The sequence below is a fragment of the Cavia porcellus genome, unplaced genomic scaffold, assembly GCF_034190915.1.
Source record: "Cavia porcellus strain 051 isolate PalLab524CR breed Dunkin Hartley unplaced genomic scaffold, mCavPor4.1 scaffold_29, whole genome shotgun sequence".
NCBI classification, from domain to species: domain Eukaryota; kingdom Metazoa; phylum Chordata; class Mammalia; order Rodentia; family Caviidae; genus Cavia; species Cavia porcellus.
This window is the reverse complement of record NW_026947512.1, coordinates 25172840-25186984: the sequence shown is the minus strand read 5'-3', so window position 1 is coordinate 25186984 and position 14145 is coordinate 25172840. Positions and strand designations below refer to the sequence as shown.

The 14145-nt window shown below is 33.5% G+C and overlaps 1 long non-coding RNA gene across 5 annotated transcripts in view; it reads right to left on the bottom strand.

Moving 5' to 3' along the window:
- The window catches only part of LOC106028760 (uncharacterized), an 83230-nt gene extending 72054 nt beyond the window's left edge, over positions 1–11176 (bottom strand). For 2 of the 5 annotated variants that reach the window (XR_010044530.1, XR_010044532.1), the window contains exon 1: positions 10803–11176. This is a non-coding gene — a long non-coding RNA (uncharacterized LOC106028760). The remainder of the gene's footprint in view (positions 1–10802) is intronic. The other 3 variants (XR_010044531.1, XR_001202386.3, XR_001202388.3) reach the window with 3 other exon arrangements.
- Between the last annotated feature and the right edge of the window lie 2969 nt (positions 11177–14145).

Here is a 14145-nt window from a genome sequence, read left to right as displayed (position 1 = left end):
GTGACACTGACTGTGTAATTATCTGGAATGAAAGAATATTGGTAGTTTAAAGGATAGGGAAGATGATAGATGGTTGTGACTAAGAATAGAAAGAAAATTTTCAATAATTGTGAATATAATCTATAGTTCTTAAGGTAAAATATTAAGAATAGAATATTTAAAGAGTTTTCCATGCTCTCAAACTTTTCTTCCAGTAAAAATGTGATCTTTGAATAAAATTACAGGACTTACAGAAAAATAATCTGCAACATATTGAACAGTGATATATTCTTTTAAAAACTGCTATAGTTAAAATCATTGTATTTGGGGTTTTGTTTAAATGTACATCTAGCAGAGAAGATTAGAATTCACACTTACTGGCCACTGTAATACAATCTGAATAGAACTTGAAAAAAACATGAAATCTGTTATACTCATCTGTTTTCATCTTTAGAAACTGTTAGCACAAATACTGCCTGGAATAAATATTTACCCATAAATAGTAATTGTCCAGTCTGGAAATAATACGTAGTTCATAAATGTAAGTTGAAAAAAGTTTAGCTGAATAGCAATCTCAACTCTCCAACCATTTGTTAAGATTCTGACTTAAGTTTTAAATTGACTGTATATCCCTCTTGATATATTGCTACCCAATTAACTGAATTAGAAAGGAAACTATAGGAGACAAAAATACAATTAAACTCACCTTTATGTAATGAAGTTTTCTCTCTGCGGATTATGTTTAAGATTAATACTTGACAGTAAATGTGCTAGTGGAGATTTATACTCTGATGCCAAGTCAGAGACAGGGCCATTAAGAGGTCTACATGACAATGTATCCTCACATATCTGTGCAAATCTGTAGTAATATTCCAGGGAAATAAAGACCTTGGTTTCAGTATACCTTTTCAGGAATGTATTTGCTCATTTTATAGGGTATATATGGGTCCAAGGGAAGAGTTAAAAAAAATCCTAATATCAATGCTCATTGCTTAACCTATAACATTGTTGATGTTTTCTTAGCAAATCAATCTAAAAGTAATTTTTGAATTTCTTTAGAATAGTTCAAAATAAGCAGTCTTAAAATTTGAGATAGATGTAAAAACATTCGTATCTGTACAGAAATCTAAATATGATACATAGATGTAAAAACATTCATATCTATACAGAAATCTAAATATGATACATGAACTTTTATAAAAACATAACTAGGGAAAGCAGAGATACTGGTGTAGTATAACATTTTAGTATAATTAATAATAATGAAAACAGATAAAGTTTAAAAGCCTCAATTCTATGGAACTTGAATAAAGGGGAGACAAAAGGCATTATCTTAATTTTTGCAAACATGGAAATTAGTTGACGAAAGAAAAAAATATCTTTTAACTTAAATCTTAATCAAAATTATGGCTTTCAAAGTAAAAATATACATGACAGTTCTAATTTCAATAAATAAGAACAATTTTAAATCAGCTAATTAGTATTATTATATCGGATATCTAATTTTTTCAAAGTTGTTTTTGACACATGAATAATTAGAATGTAAAAACAGCAATAAAGAAAATGGCATACCAACTCTGAAACAAAATTACTTCCATGGTCAGAGAAAAATCTGGATAGAAGATGAGTTTTAAGATGTGTACATAAACAGTGTTCATAAACAGGTTTTTAAATAGTTTGTGTAAATACAGCAAGTTATGAAAAACTGTAAATCTTATGGAAACATGAATATATACATACTGTTTTTATTTTTCTGTGTAGATTGGAGTACTTCAAAATTAAAAATGAAGTTTATTCTATTTTTAACCTAGCCATAAAAAATGTTTGCATGTTACTCATCTAGTGAAATTTTAAAAACATTCTTCTCAAAACATAGACTTAATTTTTTTCAGAATTAAAAAATATATTTAAAACAAAAAATTAAAAATTGTCTTCTAAGCAAAATACTAAATTAAGACAAATTCTAAAACTTTTTAAATGTAATTCGGTATTTGCATAGTTTTATTTCCAACATTTATGCTTATATAATCAATTTGAACCACTTTATACCTTATATATGTTATCTATCATAAGATTTTAAAAGCATAACTATGGCTATTTTGTTCAAAATATAAAATATGTAAAATGATTTTGTTTATATTAGTTATCAAATACTATGTAAACAAATGAATATACTACATAGAATATTGTAGCAAAATATTTAGTAAAGTTTACTAAAAACATAGTATTTCGTATTTTCTTCTCTTACAACAATTTATAAAGTAGAATATTTCTTTAAAAAATAAGTTTGGATACTCAGATCTTCACAAATTACCAAGAGTACACATATGTATGAAAATTTAGAGCAAATAATTATATAAAAATTTTTATATATATATTGAAAAATACAAATAATCATTTTAGATATATTCTTACAAAAGTTAACTATAACAACAAATGCATTGATTCGTTTTAGATGTATGTTATACTTAAATACCTTTAGTTACATTTGAAGAAGAGCTATAGTGGCTGTTTATTAATTGCAAAGGAAGTGGATGCACAATTACACTGCTTTGTAAAAAGGACGTAAGTCTCCTAACTACTGTGGATTATTTTTATCCTCAACATATAAGCTTGCACATAATGTTCAAAAATGGTAAAGCATTTTCAAAAATGTTGCACTTAGAACAGGAAGAGTGAACAGGGCAAAACTAGGCCTTAATAAGCACTGACTAAACAGACTTTAGACTCAGTGAAAAGTCCAGACGACCCCTGCAGCGTCATCTCACAGCCCTGATTTCCCTCTTTTCAATGTGTAGCATAATCCATAAATACAGCCAAATCGCTCTCAGCTTAGTCTTTGGCTTGGCTGGTGTCATCCAGGCTTCCTTCCTCCCTTCACAGAGATTTAAAAAATTAACCCGTTTCTGTCCTCAGACTATCCAAAGACTAAATTTACCCTAACTCACTGTCTTTAGCATAAATGGTTAACTCTTTCAGGACAAGGGACAATTTTTAAAGTGGCTCTCAAGAACTAGTATAGTGATTGAGTGTTTCATTTTCTCCCAGTATATTCTCAATAAAAACCTGGTTCACAACTAATGTAACAAGGCAATCCAAAAATTACACAAATCAGTGAAATATGTGTCTTTTATGAATGTTTCTATAGCAATAGACATAAATAAATATTTAACAGGAAATTTTATTTCTCTCTTCCTGTCTCTCTGACTTACTATCTCTCTGTCTCTGTCTCTCTGTCTCTCTGTCTCTGTCTCTCTGTCTCTCTGTCTCTCTCTCTCTCTTTCTCTCTCTCTTGTGTGTGTGTGTGTGTGTGTGTGTCTGTGTGTGTGTGTAATCACACAGGGGTTACATATGGGCTTTTAAATAGTTCATTTGCATAACAACATTTTTAGGCCAAACTTTTGACATATCCTCCTAAATTCAGATTATCTAGTACATTTTATTTTCTCATATTTTTTGACATAATCTCCTGTTTTCATACTGTGCTTCGTTTCTCTACTCCAATATTTTCTGAAGGAGAAGTCAGTCCCTTTTAAAGTTAGAAAAGTAACTTCCCTACAGGAAGTGTACCAAGTCAAGTAAGAACCACAAGAATGAACTGAGAGTCCACTTCAAGTGATGAGTTGAGAGAAGCCTTCCACACTGGTGAGAGCTAGCTTCAAAGCTGCAAAAAAGCTGCTGGAATTCAAAGTAATCTCAAGATTCCCTTTACTACACTTCAGATTTTCAGAATGCCTGACATCTGCATCTGCTCCTAGATTTATTGTCATATCTGCCCTGTTAATTCTACTTCCTTTACAGTTAAAAATATAAAATTAGAAAACAACCACCGAGATACCCTAGCTGTGCGTGTCAGCCATAAACCACACACACAATTAAGGATGAGGCAAAGTCCTAACTAAGCAGAAATGGCTGAGAGCTCAGCAAACTGTGTGGAGGCACCAACCATTCAGAGGGGTGCTGCTGTCTGGGAGAAGATTCTTTGAAGGAGTGTGAAAATAGCCACAGTCAGAGTCCCAGGAGAATTAAAGGGCCCAAGTTTCGCAAGGATCTATTTCCAATGAGCTTTACAGTTTTAGGGAACCGGGAAGGCAGGATAGCCAGAGCAGACATTTTGCACAGCTGGCAGGGCTTCCATAACTGATCACAGTTTCTCCTGTGCTGTTCACCTAAGAATTCAGATGTTGAACAGAATAGAAAATTTCCCCCATCAGCCCCAACACATGAGAATACCAAAATTGATTTCAATGACAAATAAAAAGAGTTTGAAAATGTTTGTGATCATCTATATTGCTGGAAAATAAAGATCTACCTATGCTTCCAGGGTAAAGTTACAAAGGAGAGGGAAGTACATTATTTTAGAGGTTTCTTATTTAAGTCTATTTGGAGCATCTTCGCATCAATCATCTGAAATTACAGTAACAACACAATTTTAACAATGTTTCCAAGATTGGTTCCCATTATCCATCATCTTGTGCAGAGAGGGTTAAATTCCTTATTGATTAAAATCTCTTGTTTTAAAAGTAAAGCTAAACTATAAATGTTTGCAATTTAATACATTGTGTATAATATTACTATTAGGTTTTTGTGTATACTGTTTGCCCTTTTAAATTGCTAAATATTTTATTCATTTGGAGCAGGAGAACAAGAATTGTTGAATCATCACAATATATTTAATTTTCTAATGAGTTATGATTCATAAATCAGTGAAAAAACATTCAATATTAGAAGTGTTAATTAACACATGTACTTAAGCATGATGACAATTCTCACACATGATAGCACACAATTGACATCGATACATGTAAAATGACCTCAGAAATTTAAATTTCATAAGGTTCTTAAAATGTTGGTGGCTTAGAACATACCTTCAGAATTGTAAATTATGTGGACAATCAAGTTCAATTTTTGGCCAATTTTGATGTAAAGAAATTCTAATTAATTATGATTTACATTTATTTACATACATTTTTCAGATAATAGAACTTTTGAAACTTTTGATGAAGCATCACTTTTTTGATTAGTAGATTTGCTTGAATAAAAGTTTACCTGAATAAATGGGCAAAGAATACCAAACCTGAGACAGTGTCACTATAAAAACATTCTAATAGTTTTTAAAAATACTGACAAATAACTTGAAGTTTTCATTATTCTTATTACTTATTTTTAAAATATGACACTTGATTCCAGTATTTTTTCTAACTTTATTGGTCAAAATAATGTCAGTAGCAGACAACGTGTTTTATCTCATGCTTCTACCATTAAAATTAAAGGATCTAAATGAAGACAACTTCTTAATGCAGTAAATGATGAAGATAACTATTTGAGTCAAACATTTATTAAACAGTGAACCTAGAGATATAGCTCAGTGATAAAGGTGTGCTTAGCATGTGCAAGGTTCTGGGTTCAATTCCTAGCACTACTAATAGTAAAGTACTATTCCTAACAATAGTAATAATATATCTGATAAAAAAAAAAAAGCCTCAAAACATGGATGCCCACTCTTAAAGCATATATATATATACATACACATACATATATATGTGTATGTATATATACACACACACAATATGTAGATCAGATTTTATTTTTGATGTCTTTTACTCTTCAAATCTAAATAAAATCCCTAGAAAAATATATTTTACTATATAATGATTATGCACATAATGGACCAAATATCCAGATAGTGGATATTTTCATGGAAATTTGAAATGTATATGTATCTTCATTAATGATGATTTATTCAAGTGGCAAGGAAAATAAAACTTAGAATCATCATTCTTTCATCTTAATTTAACTACTATACCAATGTTTAAATACATTTCAACCAATAAACAGTTTACTAGAAATTTGCAACTGTATCAATGTGTAACTTTTTATTTTTTGTGAGGAAATGCTAGAAACAATGCACCCAAATAATTTTCACTGAGGACAAATCTTGCTGCTATATTAATATGAACAAAAATCAAATATTTTCAATTAGTTTAGATTAGCTAGTAAAGATAAAACACAAAGACAAAACTCAGGCAGTGAGTCTCACAATGCCTCTACTGATTTCTCCACTGGCCCTTCCTCTGCACATGGTCAATTAGAATTGAAAATCCTGTGCTGATTTCATTCGCTGGAATTTTTAAACAGGTCAGGAAGAAAGATGTTATTGAAAGGAAAAGTCTCATCTAAATAAGAAAGGAGCACGTGGCCATCTGGTCGTAGCTATACATATAAAAAGTTATTTCAGCTGAATTGCAGTCTTGATGTTTTAAAAGATGTGCCAAAAATCAACCCAAAAATCTGTTTATGGTAAAATATCCCAAATGTTTCTTTTTAAATCTCCAAATATGCAATACACAGTTCATTTCCTATCTGTGATTCATGAGCCCATTTGACCCCAGAGCCTGACTGAGCCTCACTTGGATTCAGGCAGTGGGACATTCAATCATTTTCAGAACTCCTTCCCTTCCCTTGCATCTACAGAACCCTGGCTCTGGAAATTTGTAAAAATAACTTTGATAGTTTTCACACAAATTGATTTTGAGTGTTGTGTATATGTAGAGTTGAAAGAATAAAATTTGAAGCATTAAAGCAGCCAGACCAGTTTTCCTTCTTTTCTTAGTGCAACTTGAGGGTCCTGTGCCTTCCGTGCACAGTGCTCAGGCATCTGTCCACAATAAAGTCAGGCCCTGTGCCTAAAGGCTGAGGTCTAAAAACATCAGTCTGTCTTTGCATAAAGAGAGATTATGCGTGTTGAGCCTACTTTTAGAAACCAGGTTCTTAGTGGTAAGAAGCATAGCAGTGTTTTCTGTAATAATATTTTATACTGCTTGACAAGTAAATCATATACTTGGATATGTTTAAAATGTTTTTGATGTGAGGCACTATAATTAGTGCCCCACATACATTAATTTGTCCAAAATCTTGAGAGCATCCCTCTGCTAGTTTATACATTGTGAGTTAATATCGTCATCTAAAAGTCATTATATTAAAATATGTTAATATTCTAAAAGATTTGAAAACCTCTTATAATATATTACCAACAATTATTTTTGGTCATAAGACCATTTTCAAATATATTATATAGAATACAATATATGCATGTATACGACAAAGATGGTCACGATAATCAACCTATACTAGGGTATTGGTTTAGCTAAGTCTTCAGTTAAAAAACTGGAGTAAGAATAACGTATGAAACACAAGAATCTTGAAATACCCCTGACATAAGAGAGCCATTGGTTGTTTTGGTACACATCTACTGTTTGTTCTGGTATTTCAAATAAATCATTACCATTGTGTAAAGAGAATAAACTGTACTATAGTAAATTGTTCTTTCTCCGTTATGCTCTGAAAAACCATTTGTTCTTGAATTGGCGTTACATAGTTCAACTGTTTCAATCAAGTCCATTATCTTCTTGTCTTTGAAAGGTGCCTTTTTAGTGACCTGTATCCCCAGTGGGCAAAGTCATAGATTGTTGCTAGAAAGTAGGTAAAGATTAAATTCAGCGATTTATTTATTTTTCAATTTGGTAAAGAAATTGTAAAATTCATCACCAGGCCAGACCCCACTATTTGCTGCAAGAAATGGTATGTACAAACTATAAAACCAGGAAACAGAATTTCTAACAAAAGTTATTTATTAGTTCACAGTAAAGTGTAACTCTACAGAACGCCACCTAACTGGTACAGCTTGTTTTTCCTAAGTATAAAATGTGTCAATTCTTTAAGCTATATTTTTTCTCAAGAAAAGTAACATGAAAGAAAATAAGATAAAAGTCCCTTGTTTAAAAATAATTGCATAATATTGCAGCAAAGTAAATCTTATTTTCATGACTATATTTTGAATTTTTTGAGAATTTTTTTTAGTCTGAAAGAATAAAGTAGTATTGAGAACAAATTCAAAAACATAAAAAATTAAATATCAAATACTTGGTATATAAGAGCTGTTAAGTATACCCAATCATTCTATATTAATGAGATTAATTTACATTACATAGCAAAACTTTATAGTTAAAGACGGTATGTAAATATTCTTGTTCTATATTTATATCTCAATTTCAGCAATATGTTTCTGCAAATGTATTAAACTATATTATTAAGAAAGAAATATACTTAAATATACACATTAATGGAACACCTAAACACTTTTTTGGTGAGTGACTTTTTACGGTAAGGCCCATCAAACAGACTTGATAAATAAACACACTGAACCAGTCCACAACCATCATTTAACCCAGAGATATACCTCAGTAAAACCATAAGAAATGAGCATTACTTCTAAGTCATTCATATAAAATTATGCTTTGTTCAAAAAATAAGCTCATAGTAAAAATAATTGGGCAGTTTCAAAATTTTAAACAGTAAGACACCGTCATAAGAAATATTATTGTATCATTTTTATCCAAATGTTTGCAGAATGCTTAACATCTCTACAACCTATTCATATTGAAATGCAGTCACCTCTGAAATGTTCAACCAGCATATTAATAAGGTTCCTAAAGCCAGAGAACTCCGCCTGACTACATATATCTTCTTAAATATAACCTTACTGCTATCTAAACACATCAGAGAGAGAGAGAGAGAGAGAGAGAAAGACAGGCATAGAGAGAAAGACAGAAAGACTGAGGGGGAGAACTACAAATAAAATAGTCCTTTTCCTGTGGGTGTCGGTTAACCCCACAAACACATGAACTTCCTTTGGGCACACACCCAACCGACATTGGTAATTAGGTGATTGAAAATTGCCCACAAAGGCGAAATTCTATCTGTAATGACATCACCAGCTACCTGAGTTCTTCTGTGATATAATGATGTACTTTCCTGGTTGAAGTATATGTCTTGAGTGTGCACAAAACAGAGAGAATGAGAGAAACAGAGAGACGCTTGAAGAATAGCATCATCAGAAATGGCACATAACCTTCTGCAAGGTTTGCAAGAACCTTTCCACAGACTTTTGACTTTTTCAGGTTTCACAGAGGTTAAGTTCCTGCAAAAATGCATTGCCCACAGAGGCAAATTATGTTTTGTTTCTTTAACACATTGCTAATCCTAAAATACCCTGACAAGATCTGTCGAGATGAGATTTCTACACCAAATGAGGCATGTGCTTCTATATAATACAGTGCAGGAGTTACAGGGTCCCCTGAGACCTGCTTTTGAGTGGCTAAAATTCTTTGGATTTAAAGGCAGTGAAAGGGTTAAAAATTGAGTCTGTCTAGGGTAAGAGAAAGGGGATATTGTTGTCTTTAATCTTTCCGCAGTATGTGTAAGACTTCCATCCCGGATCTGCACATAGCAGTGGAATAGGCTCGGCATGCATTGCGTGCAAGCTCCTTGATTGTAGAAGGGTGGGGGGGGAACCTGGCTGGAGTCCAGACAGGCTGGAGCTCTGTTGATCATTATGTCTAGCCTTCAGGTGTCTCAGCACACAGTGGGCGGCGGTGGGGGAGGTGTAGATAACATGAGAGCAGACAAAGAAAAAAAATGGTGAATTTTAAAAAGATTATACAAAAATTCGTGTCCGAGTCTTCCTTAAAAAAATGATTTTGAGTGTCTTGGACTTTTATAATTAGAACACAGGCTCTGCTCTGGCAGTTCTCTAAGCCATAATTAGTTAGGTCTGGAGCCTTTGAATAATTCCTTTCAATAATTGATGGAGTTAATATTCTCTTTTAAAAATGGGGAGGGTAGAGTGTTCTTATAAACTCTCTTTGCGTTGGAGGCTTTGTCATTTAAAATCTTCAGCACTCATAATCACGTTGATTTGATTTGCCTTTTAATTTCTTATGAGACTTAGCTTATAACTTTTTAAGGATTTGGATGATTCTAGAAGTGCAGGCATAATGCATTGCTAGATTACTCTAGCTGAATATAAAAAGAAAGCAGTAATACAGGAACATTCTCCATTTGTTTCCAATTATTGCATAAATATAAAAAATGCTCTTTTGTATATTGCTTCTGTTTGAAACTCCATCAAAAAAATCTTACCATGAATGCAACTTAGATGCTAACCGTATCTTTGGCAGGAAGAAATTCCAAATTATTTTATTCTTCAAGCATTCTTCTATAATGCTTCCGCATGCTTCCTCCCCACCCCCACATCTTCACTCCACCCTATTAGGAATTTAAAAAAAAAAATCTTTATACATGGAAGGCTGAATCCTAAGACAGAGAGAGCTGTCTTTTCCTTGTATCTTTACACTGGTCACTTTCGGTCGCCTTTACTTGTGCTGGGACTTCATTTCACATTTTGTATATGAAAAGCCCGAAAGCAGTACAGTCTATATCATGATTCTAAAATTAAAACTTGTGGTTAGAAAATAAATAAAAGGAAAGCCCTGGCTTGAAGCCATTGTTCAAATTTTAAGAGCTATTTGCCTCCAAGTGTCTTAGCAGTCTTTCATAGCTAATTATAATAACTGTCAGATGTCTGGAAAGTCTATGGTGCCCTTGTCAGTGGAGTCAGCAAAGTTTGTCTTTTATTTTTCCTGGGGACAGATCAAATCTGATTAGACATAAAGAGCAAAAAGAAGTGAACTAAGTACATATGTATGTGCTTTCTTTTTTTCTTATGAACAAAGCAGCCCACTGGCGCAATGCTCCGGTGTGCAGCCTCCTGCAGCTACTCTTTGGAATCCCAGACTTTTATTTTTAATTCTTTATCTCTAACATAGTACAGCATACCATTTTGCCCCTGGATAATTTTCTTGTCAACATTTCCCTTTCGATGTACACATAAAAGAGGACCCTAACAAATCTTCAGATATTTGATGCTTATGACAGAAAACTATTTTAATCAGTACACTTGAGTGAAAGAATCGTATACTTACAATTTCAACATGGTTATTTGCTCTAGTTCCTTGTCCCCGGAGGCAGAGCAGAGGCTTTTAGCAGCCTGTCCCTGGTGCAGGTGCAGAATCCCTGTTTTCTTGCTGCAAGAAGGTGGAGAAGTCCTTCGGAAAGTCACTAGGAACTCAGCCACTTGTGCTCAGGCATCCCTTGCTCCTGTGGAAGCCGTACTATCTGCAGTTCTGAATTGAACTAAATTACAGCCCATGTGAAAGACAGGGGCAGCGAGTCATGTGAGACATACACAGCTACCCCATTGGCCACAAAGCCATAGCTTAGGCATTGTGCCTTTTCTACTATTGGTGAATAGTTAAAACTGAAAGCTTCTAGATCCTCCTCTTGAGCTTATTTGTCCTTTATGTGTGGAAGAATGACTGTAGGATTTTACAGTGACAGAATTAGTTAAGAAAAGGACTGAAGTCATCTTTCACAGAGACCAGTGGGAGGAGATTGGAAGCTCAGCTTTTTCAAGATTTTTTTTTCCCTTTTCAATCTCTTGCCCTGCAGTCTTGTCTGTTTGCTTGTCAGAAAACATTTTTGTATTTTTAAAATCCCTCTGTTAACTTTAAAGGTGACAGAAAATAAATTCCCAATTGCATTCTTTAGTGGAACTCAGTCATGTTTTGAAGCAGAAAATCAAGGCTTTTTAAATGATGGATTTGTAAGTTTTATTTTGATCTTTAAAGAGATTTTCTTCCATTTCCACACTAACAGGCTAAATTACTCATTAGTGACACCAGAATCAGAATTAACTTTCTGGAATACTTATTCCAATTTGGAGAAAGCATGGAAAAAATAATTCTGCAAGATATTAAGAAGCAAAATATCAAATAAATCAAAGAAATGTCTTTTACTAAGTCTGGGTAAAGAGGAAATAAAAATTTTACACTCTAAGACATTCCTTCATTTACTTGTTTTGGTAATATAAAATATCCACAGCTCTGTAAATCAGATGGTGTTTTTTAGTTCTTCCAGGATTACTTAATTCACCTGATTTTTTTACTATGCCTCTGCAACGCTCGTAAACACACACAGGTTAATTTGTCTTAGAGATAATTAAACCTCTTCTTTCAGATATTGAAGGTGAGGACAGTGGACTCTGACATATAATGACTCTCTTTACAACACTGTCCCGGTTATGCAAAATAAATGAAGGAAATATAAAAGTGAAAGGTAGCTTGATCTTTCTTCCATGCTTCCTAAAAGCCTGTCACTTTCTCATTTAATTTAATCATTACAACGACACACAGTACCTGTGCGATGGCTTTAATTTCTCAATGGCATAAACAGACGCAGATGTTTTACTGCCATCACATAGCTTGGAATTTAAATCAATGGTCCGTGCTTATTTTGTCAACTACCTGTGTTACTTTACAAAATAATAATTGCTATTGCTTCGATGTATCTTCTTGCTGGATGTCAGGGAATGGACATATCTCAGTCACTCTTCAGAACACTAATGTATCAGTTATTCTGTTATTCCCATGTCAGAGATGAAGAAATGAAGCTTTTACTATTCAGTGTCATAGTAATTACTGAAAACGGTTGTCATGCATTTTACCTACCATAGTGGTTCTTAACATGCTACTAAGTAAGTCGTGTATGTCTTGTCTGTGTTCTTTTTAACAGAAGATATCTGAAATGTTAGCATGAAGATTAAATATTCATTCTGGCTGCATATATCTAGTTCATGCCCAGATTATACCATTAGGTGACATATACAGGACTGCAAATAGGCATTAAGTGGCAGCTGTGGAACCAAGTTTACCCGTGGACACCTATAGTAGGCTTATGGTCCCAGAGTATTTCTTGGGGACCAGCAGTCCTATTAGTGGTTAAAAAGCCTGAAATATAGCCAAAAAGTAGGATAAGCAAACCCTGGACCCTTTGCAAATGATATCAAAAATTCCATCTCAGCCAGGGAAAGACCAAAAGTTGAGGAAGTTTCCTTAGTAAAGCCACTTCTGCATTTAAAGCACACAACTCATAGGGAACTTCCCTTCATTCTCTCAGCCTGTGTGGTCTCCTTGGAGAGTAGAGGGCACTGTGGAGATGGACACACCTGAACCTTCATCTGTGTTTTTGAAGCACACATTGCTTCCTCCACAGTACTAAATTATGTATCTCCAAGATATGAGAAGGGAAACATGTCTGAGGAAGAATTACAGACAATAATTTTTGGTTTTTGGTTTTGTTTTGTGTTTGTTTTGTAGGGGACTGAACATTTGCCCTGGTTTATATCCCCACTTTCTTTTTTATTATTTTTACTCTAATTTTAAAATTTTTACTAGTGTATGTTTGCAGTATGTGTTGATTACGTCTATTGTAGGAAATTGGTACCTGTTTATATGAAGACAGTCTCATTAAATCACTCAGTTGCCCAGGGTGATCTCAAACTTATGATCCTTTCTGCATTAGCCTTCCTAGGTATTGAAATTACAAAGGTATGCCACCAGCCCAGTGGAAGATAAGATTTTGCCTTCTACTTTATTAACCATTTATTTCTTGCCACATATAATGCTTCATTTCCTAAATTATTCAATTGCTTCTTGCTGTCTACAGTGTCACGAGTCACTCCTGTTGTATTGCACCCATGTGATAACATTAAATTATTGTCTTAATCCAATAATCTCTGTTACTATTAAGTAAATCGTTCAGGGACCGAAAAAGGGACTCATATTTTTTTAAAACCCCCTTTTGTCATGTCTAACATAATGAAGATGAGATCAATATTTAATTTCTTTTGTCTTGTGACCTATTTACTAGTCTCCATCAGATCAGAAATTAATCTGTTGAGATAGTGTCATTGTGTTCAAAATGATACTTTCAAGTGAATTCAAAGTAAATAGATCAGACACTGGAAAACATGAAGGAATCTAGGAGACCGTAGCTTCTCCCCAGTATTAGTCTAAATCAATTACATGCAACATTTGTGCTGACTAAATGCATACTTGGGACATTAGCACACAGTTATCTCAGTTCTTTTCTGTTGTCATTTACCAACATCTACCAGTCTTTCTTATTTTTTGCAGAACATGCATCTGGTTCTCAGATTTTCTCTTCCTTTCTGATGCAGCCATCGCCATGATCTGGTTCAGCATTCACAAGGGCAGTCCAGTCAGTACCCTGGTAGCTCTGTTCACCTCTACACCCATCAGAATAAGACAAACCCCAAATTTATGACTTGGAAGATTATACTCTCATACTTGTAAAATCAAGCCTCTTAGTCTCTAACTATTCATCTTGCATCCTTCCAACTCTGTAAATATGCTTTTTTTGATCCTAAAATGCTCACTAAGATCCTTTGATTTCTTTGTTTTCTCT